Genomic DNA, 12289 nt, shown 5'->3' on the forward strand with positions numbered 1-12289 from the left:
GTCTCTTCATCAATCCCAGTTTTTAATCGCTCCATTACTGGCACCTCCAGTATCAGCTGTTTAGGGAAGTAGCTCCCTAAACATTCCTGTTTTCCCAGCTCTTCCCTTTCATGATGCTCCTTAAAACATTTCCTTGCCCAGCCTATGGGTGTTCAGTCCTAAGATCTCTTCAGGTAGCACAGAGTTGAACTTGGTGTGATAATGTTCCTGTGAAATACCTTTGGACTTTACATCAGAGTAAAGATGTCGATGCTGTCATTGACTTTGCTGCTTTGATTACACCCATGCCCAAACACATCCATTACATTTACATAATGGATGCTTCCTACCTTAGAAAGAAAGGAATTTTTCATTCCTGAGCCACTTACTCAAAAGCTTTACTGTGTTGGAGTCAGTCCAGAGTTGATGCTGTTCGGAAACTCCATCCAACAAACCTGGCCTCAGCCTGTGCAGTATAACCACTCCACTGTCAGCAACACACAAAGAGCTGGAGGAACTCAGCGGGGTCAGGCAGCATCTGTGGAGAGAAATGGACAGCTGATGTTTTGGGTCGAGACCTTTCTTCTGGACTGAAAGAAAGAGGGGAGACAGCCAGTATGAAAAGGTGGAGGAAGAGGTTTCCATTTTTCAGTTCCATTGGCAGTCCCATGTTTGGGATTGTCACAAGTCTCATGTAACGTGAATGAAGGAAACCCAGGTTTGAATGGTTTTGAATGTTGGTTAAATTACACTAAGTTGAGGAGCTGGGAAAAGGATTTGAATTCATTGTTTTAGAACAGCTCAATAAAAAAAACCCTGAACGTTCTGTAAATATACAGATCATAAAACAGTTTCTGTTTCCCCCCACCTACCTGGAAAAAGCTCTCAAAATATAGCTCCTGTAAAGTTTCAAGAGAAGTTATCTTGGTGCTAACACTATGAGCGGCATGCATTTAAATCCTAACGTCGAGTGGTGGTACTTTCACAGTGACTATATTTACACATTGGCTGGCAGCAAAGCATATTTCAGTGGTGACAGGTACTCAGGACAAGCATCAGCTTTTCAATGGCTTGCTTATTGAAGTGCTTGTTGGTAAAGAGCACATGACCTGTTTGGTAATCTACTAAATTGAAATCACCCTGAAGAATACAGGACAGAAGTAATCATAGGGTGCTTGTCACCAGTGAAATAAATCCAAGCGATAGTGATTGCTGACTCAAAAGTTGTCCTGACATGATGTACACATGAGCAAAATCACCGTGATTCACATCTTGTGCACCAGTATCTTTAATTGTGAGTTCACATGACAGTACCTTATTGCTAGGATGTCTGATTTGTTTCAGTTTTCCAATATTACCTTTATACTTGAATTGATTTTTAGATGAGAGAGAGTGTTGAGGAAGTAACTTGTGATTTGTAATCGTGCCTTTTAATCTGCCTAGTGCTTTTTGTTAAAAATAGCAAAGGAAAAATTCTGGATTTAAGAGAAAACACTGTTTGATGGGAAACATATCTTGTCACCTGTAGATATGCTTTCCCTTCAGAATTTTTAGTTCAATGTTTGATTAAGCAGCAGCAGTCAGGAATTCTTAAAGTCAAAGAGATGAGCCTGCATGAAGTTCTCTCCTCTGCACTGGATGCACAGGTACTGTCGTGGCTTCCAGCTGTTATGTGCTGGTTGCTCATGAAGTGATGCACCCCATAGTGTGTGAATCAATTCAAATTTAGCCAAGGGAGATATGCCACACAGTGATGCAAAACTGCAGCAAAAGGAATGGTGTGTGAGAGAATACAATAAACATACTGGAAGAATCATGGCCTGCATTACACTAACCTTTAGCCATCAACTCCAAGGAGAGCCACTGGCTTTCTGTAGCCCTTGGATCACCATGGGAGTCCAGAGGTGGAAGCACTAAGGGCTGAAGAGAGGGGTGGCAAATACTTTGCATCCAGCACCTAAACGTCATGCTAGGGTGAGATGGGGTAGCAACCATGAGCCCATTTATTTGAATGAGGACACCGACACTGAAAAAAGATCAGCAAAGATAAATGTTGACTTATTTAACTTCATTAAAAACACTAAGATAAAGCAAATAATTTGCTGGCATCTTAAAGTGTTTTTATGTCTTTTTAACTGTTTTTAAAAATTCTTTAATCGTGTATATTTTAAATTGAGTCAAATCGATTTGCACAGCTTTTGATTCCGAGAGAGATTTAAAAACTGTTTCCAAAGCTTGGAAAGCAATCGATGGGTGTGGCTCTGAAGCCCCAGTGCTGTACAGGATCTGCCCTGCCCTGCCCTGCCGAAGGCCCTTTATTCCTATCTATCCGCAGTGATTTGGCTTAACTAAAACCTGCCACCTGCAGGTTCCCCTTCAAGTCAAAAAGAATATGAGAAATAAGAACAAGAGTTGGCTACTTGGCCCTCCCCAAACCTCATCCATCCTTCATCGGGATCATGGCTGATCATGTACTTCCAGTACGATACCCATATCCCTTAATGAATTCCAAAGATTCACCACCCTCTGAGCCAAAAGTTTTTCTCCTTGTCTCGTTCCTGAACACCTTGCCCTTTATTATGAAACTCTGGCCATGGTTCTGGGTTCCTCAGCTCCCTGCATCCAGCCTGCCAAGCCGTTTACAGATGTAAGATTCAATGAGACCTCCTCTCATCCTCCTAAACTCTACAGAATACACTCCAGTCTGCTCAATTTCTCCCTCAGACGGCAACCCCATCATCTCTGGAGTCTTCCCTGCACTCCCTCTATGGCAAACATATCCTTCCTTAGGTAAGGAGACCACAAGTGTGCACAGTACTTCATGTGCAGTTTCATCAAGACCCTATACAAGACTTCCTCAGTCCTATAATCAAACCCTTTCATAATAAAGGCTGCACATTTTTTCCCCTCCGAATCGCTTGCTGTAGCTGCATGTTGTCCTTCAGCGACTTGTGTACGAGCACACCGAGCTCCCTTTGAACATCAATACTCCCAATATCTCACCATTTAACAAATACTCCACTATTCTGTTGTACATAACACCCTGGCGAGGATCACACGCTGTTCTGACTTTGAAATATATTGTCGCTGGAGTCGTTCAAGGTGACGGCTCACCAACACCTTCTCAGGGGCAATTAGAGATGAACAATAAATGCTGGTCTTGCCACTGATGCCTACATCCTGCAAATTAGATATATGGAAAAAAAAACTGGTTTATCTCATATTGAGCACACGTAGCATAGGCAGACACGGTAGCATAGTGGTTAGCCATAATGCTTTACAGCGCCAGAGGACCCGGGTTCAAATCCGGCCACTGTTTTGTAAGGAGTTTGTGCGTTCTCCCCATGTCTGCATGGGTTTCCTCCGGGTGCTCCAGTTTCCTCCCACATTCCAAAGACGTACAGGTTAGGAAGTTATGGGCATGCTATGTTGGCGCCGGAAGCATGGTGACACTTGCGGGCTGCCCCCAAAATCACTATGCAAAGGTGTATCTCACTGTGTGTTTCGATGTACATGTGACTAATAAAGATCTATCTCTTATTGAGTCATTTAATGATTCCTTTCGATATAAGTTGTGCTTTTAAATTTAATGCAGCATAAATCATCCCTATTTCTCTTTGGATTGACTAAAGCGGACTGGTAAATAGACATCATGCACTGCAGCATGAACAAAATAGGGCAGACATCCTTCCTTTGATCCCCAGCCTGAGCTGGTTTTGGCCACGGTTAGTGGTTATGATGTGACAACAGACCTCTGTTTTAAGCGGAAGGTGGAGGAAGGGGGTTAACCAGGACTGACAGTGAAAAGTATCATCTGGAAGTGCCTTTGTACATGAAGCCTGGCTGCAAAGAGGCTTGAATTAGACTGGGATGCCCTCCGTGTTGAACAATTAATGCCATGCTGTCTACCTTAAGCTATGAAAGATAGCCTCTGGGATGAGTTACAAGAGAACCCCCAGCAACTGTGGAATTTGATCCCGAGAGGGAACTCAGGAGGGAGGGGACAAGATAAGTCTTTATGATAGGGTCTGCTTTGAGGAGAAGCACAGACCAAATAAATCAGGAGCTTGCCAGTGAGTTGAAAGTGCTTGTGATTTATGATGTGGAAGTTTGGAACTTGGCTTTTGTGTCAGTAATAACTACTATTTGCTTGCATTCCCTCACAGCTGTGCTGAAATGACCCAGTCACCTGGTTCTTTTGACGTTTGTCTGTTACAAATCCAGCACCCTTTATTTTCACTGGTGGGATGGATGTACCTTGGAGTAGGCTTTGTATCTGTCTTGGCAGTGGAGTGAGGTGGAACCATGAGCCTGTGCTGTGTTGTTTCTTAAATTATAGGCTATGCTTTCTAAATTTCATGAACCATTAACTGGGTTCTTGGGATTTATCTGTTGTGAAGGAGGGAGAGGCAGGGCACTGTGAATGATATGCAAGCCAACTCAGACCTGTATTGTGTTTGTTGCATTGCTTCTGAATTAGGATGGGTGTGGTCTTCAAAACGATGATGTAGTTTTGAAGCATGGTGACTGTTGCATTACTATTCAACTCAGCAGCCAATGTGCACACAGCAAAACCCCACAAACCAGCAACCAGCTCATTGACTAGGATTCAGCTGTTTCTTTGAAATACTTCTACCTGTGGCACAGTGGCACAGCTAGTAGAGCCACTACAGCCCAGCGCTGGGCACCCAGGTTCGATCCTGACCTCGGGTTCTGTCTGTGTGGAGTTTGCACGTTCTCCCTGTGACTGTGTGGGTTTCCCCTGGGTGCTCCGGTTTCCTCCCAAATTCCAATAACGTGCAGGTTGGTAGGGTTAATTAGGCCATCTCTCTCCCATGTTTATCATCTCTCCCTCCTTACCCAGTTTTCATTTCTCTCTCTCACTCTCTGTATGATGCAGTCTACTTCTCACTATCCACCCAAAATGTCGCTATAAAGGTAACTGAAATGCTAAGTAACTATTGTCGAATGCTAACAGAATTTTTACTATGACGATATCCGGGGGTATATTCTACAGAGTGATTAAATTGTTCTGTAATAATTGTGTTGTAGAAATAATAAAATATTTCCCCTCAAGGTTTACAAAGTGCTCCCTTTTGATAGGATTTGGAAGTATTCCATTAGGAAGGATTTTGCCATGCTACAGGGCCATTGGAGGTTACAGCGAGAAAAAAACAAGGGAAAAGGAAGTGCTGAAGCTGTGAGATAGGAAATGAAAAGTAAAGACTGGAAATCTGACATAAAATCAGGGAAATGTTCAACAGGTCGGGCAGCATCTGTGGAGGGAGGAGCAGCTAATGTTAAACTTTCATTGAAACTGGCCTGTTCTGAAACAAATTGGAAAGGCTGATATCCAAAATTGTCGAGTTCAATGTTAAGTTCAGGGGCTATAATGTGCTGAGTTGGAAGCTGAGATGCTGTTGCCTTAGCTTACTTTCCACCTTGTTGAACAGTGCAGAAGAAACAATCAGTTAACGATGGAGAGGTCAGAGTGGTAGTGGGATGGAGAATTAAACTGATAAACTCAGGGTCAGAACTTCTTCAAGGAAGCTCGAGGAGCACAGTGCCAGCCTTACACACTGCATGGTGTTCTACAAAGCAGTCCCCGATCTGTGTCTGATGGCTCTGATGTACAAGAGACCATATCATGGGCACCAAAGGCAGGACAATAAAAGTTAACGTTGTTTCTGCACAGAAAACCTGAAACATTAACTCTGTTTCTCTCCCCATAGATGCTGTCAGACCTGCTGAGTATTTCCTGCATTGTCTGTTTTTATTTCAGATTTCCAACACCTGCAGTTTTTTTTTACTCTTTAGGTAATCAACCTGAAACATTTTATCCACCTGAAGCATTAACTCTCCCCCTCTCTCCACAGATGCTGCCTGGCATGTTGAGTATTCCTGAATTCTTGGTTTTTGTCGGTTACAGATCTACTTACAGTCAGCATGGACCAAAATAACTGTTCTTTCACAATGTTTCTTGTGAACTCCTGCTGTGATCCCACCGTGCTGGCTGTGGAATTTAAATTCAGTTAAGGAAGTCAAATAAAATCTGGCACAAAAGGCTGGTGTTCGCAACATTCACCATGAAATTACTGAATTGCTGTAAAGACTCATCTGATCTTCTGTTTTCACTTGATACATCCTATAGATAATGCATGTACAAAAGAAAACACAAGGAAACAGCAGCAGGAGTAGGTTGTCAGGCTTCTCAAGCCTGCTCTGCCATTCAATATGATCACTGCTGATCTATGTTGGCCTCAACTCTTCTGAGCCAGTTCACCATAACCTTCTATTCCTCGATCTACCTTTTATTTATCCATCTCCTCTTTAAATACTTCTTATGATCCATCTTCCACCATCCACCAGGGCAGAGCTTTCCAGAGGTTCACCAGCCTCTGCGAGAAGAAAGGAAGGGAGACCAAGAAAGTAAGAAAAGTAAGAAAGTAAGAGACAGTAACCTCTGCTATGCAAAGGGATACATGATAAATGATGGAGTATGAAAAGGTGTTACAGTACAGAGAGAAATTGGAGTGGGTGTCCATAGACACCAGTAGGTAGCATGAAAAACATGATGATGCTGGAGGAACTCAGCAGGCCAGGTAGCATCTGTGGAGAAAAGCAGGTGGTCAACGTTTCGGGTCAGGTATTGTGGAAGGTAGCTAATGTGGTATAGAAGGCATTCAGAATACGTGTCATTATCGGCACTGAGGGTATAATAGCAGAAAGCACATTTATAAGCACATTCGACCTCATGTGCCATAATAAAGGAAATCATCTCATGACTCCTTAACCCCTTATCTACCTGTCTTACAACCTTCAACGATCTGTGGATCTGCACTCCCTCTGCTCCTCTACACTTCTCTCACCTTTTCTTTATGTTGCAATCCCTCGCCTTGCTTGCCCATCCTAAATGCACTGTCTCACACTTCTCTGTAGGAAACTTTGGGGATGAGGGCATGTTAGATGCACGTGCACACAAATGCATGCTTGCAGTCAAAGGGGTTGCCTGCTGGGAGAGAAGGATTATCCACCTGAAGCTTGGATGCAGATCCCAAACACTGCAGCTCTGGAAAGATTTATCCAAGCCACCTATGCGAAGTAATATCATCTGGGAGACCATGAGGTTGATTAAAATGCTTCAAGAGTCTTGACTAAACTGGAAATCAGTACAGAGTTCAGGGGTTGCAAAATAGCAAGAAAACAAAAATGCAGCTTCCAAAAATTACAGCTGTTGAACTGCCACTGAGTGCTGTGGAAAGTGATTAGCAATTAGAGAAGAAAAGGGAAACAAGAGATTCTGCAGATGCTGGAATCTGGAGCAACACACACACACACACACACACACACACACACATACACACACACACACACACACACACACACACACCACACACACACACACACACACACACACACACACACACACACACACAGAGTGCTGGAGGAACTCAGCAGGTCAGGCAGCATCTATGGAGGGAAATAAATAGTTGACGTTTCAGTTTCAGGTCAAGATCCTTCATCAGGACAGGAAAGGAAGAGGGCAAAAGCCAGAATAAGAAGGTTGGGGGAGGGGGAGGAGCACATGCAGGCAGGTGATAGGTGAGTCCATTCCTGTGGCAACCTTCCCCCCTTCTCTTCCTCCTTCCCTGCCCTCATGACCTGTCCATCGATTTCCCACCTCCTTCTCTTTATTCCATGGTCCATGTCCTCTCCTGCTGGATTCCTTCTTCTTCAGCCCTTTGCCTCTTCTACCTATCGTCTCTCAGCTTCTTACATCTCCCCCCTTCCCCACCCACCTACCTTCCCCTCTCACCTGGACTCACCTGTCACTGAGACTCACCTCTCACCTGCCTGCTGTACTCCTTCTTATTAGATGCACACACAGAACCCTAGACAACATCCACTGCCCTGCCCTCATCAATCCTCTTGGTTACCTCTTGAAAAAAAACTAGCAGATTTGTGAAATAGTCAAGATCCCCCGGACAACCAGAAGCAGAGCAACAATGAGCTGCCTCTCAGTACCTGCAGCACACAGCTACACCAGGTACCAACCGATGGTGGAGGTAAGACTCAAGCAAGAAGCAGAATGAATGAGCTACTTCCACAGTTAGTTTCCAAGTATTTATTTCATGGTTTCTCTCTCTGGACCCAAATCTATTCCCGGTTGGCACAAATGAAGGAAACCACAAGGATACTGTTCCACGGCGTGTACTGGGTGTAACCTCCCAGCACTGGCCATCTCAAGGTAGGTACCCAGTGCATGTCACACTCTGTCCTTCTGACTCCTTTCCCTTTCATTACTTGTTCTATCATAATCTCCCTCTATCACATTGCCCCCCCACCCCCACCCAACAAACTTCAGTCAGATGGCAGGGCTCCTAACCCTGTTGTACCTGTTTGATATTTCCTGTTAGTTCAAGACCGTGCTGTAGTCTTCCTTCTCCACCTTCTCTTATTTCTCTTTCTGTCAGAACCTCCCCAACCCTGAGCTTCTCTCAGAGCTGTAACCTCAAGGACACCCCACGACCTTTCCATCTCTACACATTGCCTCATACCAAGGAGCGCCAAATACCGGGGCAGTTTTATAATGTCTTATAACATCGTGGAGAGGCAGTCAGTAGCTCCTTGAAAGTCAGGGAGCAGAGAAATTTATTTCCTTAACCTGTACTTGTTTAACAGAATGCAGTCAAGCTTCTAAAGTAACATTCAACATGGTACTGACTTTGTGGTTTATTGGACACACATTATGGGTTAAAATCTAAGTTTACTCACAGAAAACTGTGGCCACACTATAGGCTTCAGTAATTTTGTCTCACTGTTTAACAGACATCCAGTGTTGTAGTCTGCATTTGATTGGCAGTTTTTCAACAGGTAATTAAACTTACAGTATTTAGTCCTGATTAATTGCTGGAAAATATTTATAAGTATAATTATACATAATTGCATTTATGAGAACGATAGGTAAGAGCCACAAGGGAGAAAAGGATAAGAGGTGATTACGATAGGGTGATTATGAGGTTGGGAAGAAAACTATCAGGAGCATAAGTGAATTAGTTGGGATGTTTCTGTGTGATGTAAACTGACAGGTTAACGTAGAGGGTCTGTCTTAAGCTTTTGGAGACTAATAATCAGTCTAGATTACACTCACAGACAGTGAGTGTAGAATGAATACTACTTGGATGCCATACCATTTGCAATTTTCCGCTGGTTCAGCTTGATAACAGCTGTTAATTTTGCATGACTTCACTGCCACCTCACAGCTCCAGCGACCCAGGTTCAATCCTGACCTCCACTGTTGTCTGTACGGAGCTTGCACCTTCCACCTGTGACCACGTGAATTTCCCCTGGGTGCTCCCGTTTCCTCTCGCTTCCCAGACACGTGCAGGTTGGTAGGTTAATTGGCCACCATAAAGTGCCTCTAGTGTGTAGGTGGGTGGTAGAATCTGGGGGAGAGTTGATGGGAATGTGGGGAGAATAAAGTGGGTTAAAGTAGGATTAGAGTAAATGGGTGGTTGAGGTCAGTGTGGACTCAGTGCATTGAAGGTCAGACGTCATCTCTCCATGACTCTCCCTCTGTGTCTTGCTTTTAGAGTTTAATTACATTATTTGTCAGTTAAGGTTGGTGGTAATCCAAATACCTTCCAACCTCACAAAGGCACATATAAGATAAGATTTCTTTATTAATCACATGCACATCGAAAGACACTGAAATGTATCTTTGCGAAGAATATCAAGAGCGCAGCCAGCAAGTGTTGCCATGCTTCTGGCGCCAACGTAGCATGCCCACAACTTCCTAACCCGTACATCTTTGGAATGTGGGAGGAAACCGGAGCACCTGGAGGAAACCCATGCAGACATGGGTCGAACATACAAATGCCTTACAGAGAGCAGTGGGATTGAACCCAGGTCGCTGGCACTGTAATAGTGTCATGCTAACTGCTAAACTACCATGCCTGTTAGACTAAAGTGAAGCAGTTTCGATACCAGACCCCCTTCTCAGAGTTGTAACCTCAGCGACACCCCACTTTGAGTGGTTCTCTGGTGGCACTATCAACTCCAAGTAAGACCTCAGATCTTGTTCACGAGCCTCCCAGCTTAGTACTGGAAGAGTCTTGCTCTGTTGGAGATGAAATCTTTCAGCTGGGGTGTTAAATCAAGGCTCCAATACCCTCTCTGTAGAAGACCCCTCATATTATTTTGAAGAAGAACAGGGAGTACCTCCTTGATGCCTTGGGAAACCAACATCACTTCAAAGAATCATACAGTTGCACAACGCAGAAACAGGCCCTTTAGCCACTATGTCCATACCGACCTTTTTGCCCATCTCTGCTAATCCCATTTGCCCACACTTGGTCCCAATCCTTTTATGCTAATTTTAGGCTGAGCTTCGCACTCTTCAGTTCTTCTGCATACAAAAGGCCCTGAAGTGGTCCGATATTTTAATTGTTCCGGGCGCAACACAGGGAAGAATAATTATTTCTGTATAACTGACTGTCAAGCAAAATTCTGTGGGCATTGGGAAACTGAAATTAAAAAAAAAACAGAAAATGCTGCAAATGCCCAGCAGGTCAGGCAGCATCTGTGGAGGGAGTTTGCATCATGTGTGGTTAACTTTGCTTTTGCTGTCCAGATGTTGCCCGACAAGCTGAATATTCCCAGCAATTATTTTTAATTTCCATGTCGGGGCGGCACAGCTGGTAGAGCCGCTGCCTCATAGCTCCAGAGACCTGGGTTAAATCCTGACCTGGATTGGGTGCTGTCTGTGTGGAGTTTGCATGTTCTCCCTGTGGGCGTCTCGTTTTCCTCCGGTCACTCCTGTTTCCTCCCACATCCCAAAGCCGTGTGAGTTGGGAGATTAATTGACCCCTGTAAATTGCCCCTAGTTTTTAAGTGAGTAGCAGCGTCTGGGGGGAGTTGACAAGAATGTGGGGGAGAATAAAAAGAGGGATCAATGTAGGATTGGTGTAAATGGGTGGTTGATGGTCAGTGCGGACACATACAGCACCCGAGGTCAGGATTGAACCCGAGTCTCTGGAGCTGTGAGGTGGCGGCTCTACCAGCTGTGCCACTGTGCCACTCCATAAGTCTTCTGTTGAAAATAACATGGCCATAAAGTGTTGCGTCAAGTCTGTAGGTAGCAGTGGATCTAAAGACAGCAAAGTCCAACTCAATGAAGCAGCAATCCCCATGTACAAAAGGCCATGCCTGCAACAAAGCAACAGGAATCTAATTAGAGTCCTGTACTATGAACCTTCAGTTGTTTAACCTCTGACTGAAGAACGGGCAGTATTGGTCAACGGGTGTAGTGGGGTTTCCTAACCTTTACTTCTGTCGACTTGGGCCCAAGCTTTCAGCGCTTAGGTTAAGTGGGGCTCGACTCAGTGAGAAGGACTGTGAACTCTGTGCCAAGCAAACTCTTTACAATCAACACATTGAGAATTTTCAGACTGTTCCGTCAGAGATTCTTAGGCACAGCGATGATCTTCAGTGCATGTCAGATACCCCGCTGGTCAAAAATGAAATGTTCCTTGGGGACTGGCCACTACACTTCCATTGGATTCTGATGAGCATGCGCTGCAGCCAGAAGGTTTGTAGATAATGTGAGCAGGAAGTTCTCCAGAGGAAGACATTGGTCAGAAAAATCACTGGGGGAAATTATAGGGGTTGGGGGGGGGGGGGGGAAATACAAGGCAATTCTCAATGAAAAAAATAATATACAGAGTGTGGGGTGTGTCGTTAAATGGGACAGGAAAAGGCTATTCCATCTTCTACCGATAATTAGCAAGGCCAATGGAACACACCAGAGACCAGCAGAGAATGGCACCCAAGAGGGATTGAAGAGAACACACCGAGGTTATAGTTCAGTTATAGTCACTTATAAAAAGTATGGCCACTTATAAAAAAGACAGAGACAGTGGAAATAATTCAAAAGGAATGACTTTTTATAAAAGTAGTTCCAATGAGCAAATTTATATTATATTTGGAAACTGCACTGAAAGCCCAAGAGTTTGACGCAATGGGTTCGATGAGGGCTGTGTCCAATCCATTTAGTGTTTCTTCCCATTTTTATTTCCATTGACTTCAGTGAAAGATAAAGGATTTCAGTGAGAGGGTGTGAGGTAGTCCATGAGGAGGAATGGAACAGCCAGAAGCCATGACCCATGATGGAAGTAATGATATTAAAAAGATGTTGGTTGATATCCAGCTGACAGACTTGCAGGAATTAAGGAAACGATTATATCTCAGGACTGCAGTGTGATAACCTCTGGATTATTACCAGTACCATGTGCCAGTGAGCACACAACAA

At 44.1% G+C, this 12289-nt stretch overlaps 1 protein-coding gene across 1 annotated transcript in view; it reads right to left on the reverse strand.

Annotated features, from left to right (window-relative positions):
* Window positions 1–12289, reverse strand: part of LOC127567552 (carboxypeptidase O-like) — an 83411-nt gene that overhangs the window by 1036 nt on the left and 70086 nt on the right. The gene's annotated exons all lie outside the window — the stretch shown is intronic.

This window comes from Pristis pectinata, chromosome 1 (genome assembly GCF_009764475.1).
Source record: "Pristis pectinata isolate sPriPec2 chromosome 1, sPriPec2.1.pri, whole genome shotgun sequence".
NCBI classification, from domain to species: Eukaryota; Metazoa; Chordata; class Chondrichthyes; order Rhinopristiformes; family Pristidae; genus Pristis; species Pristis pectinata.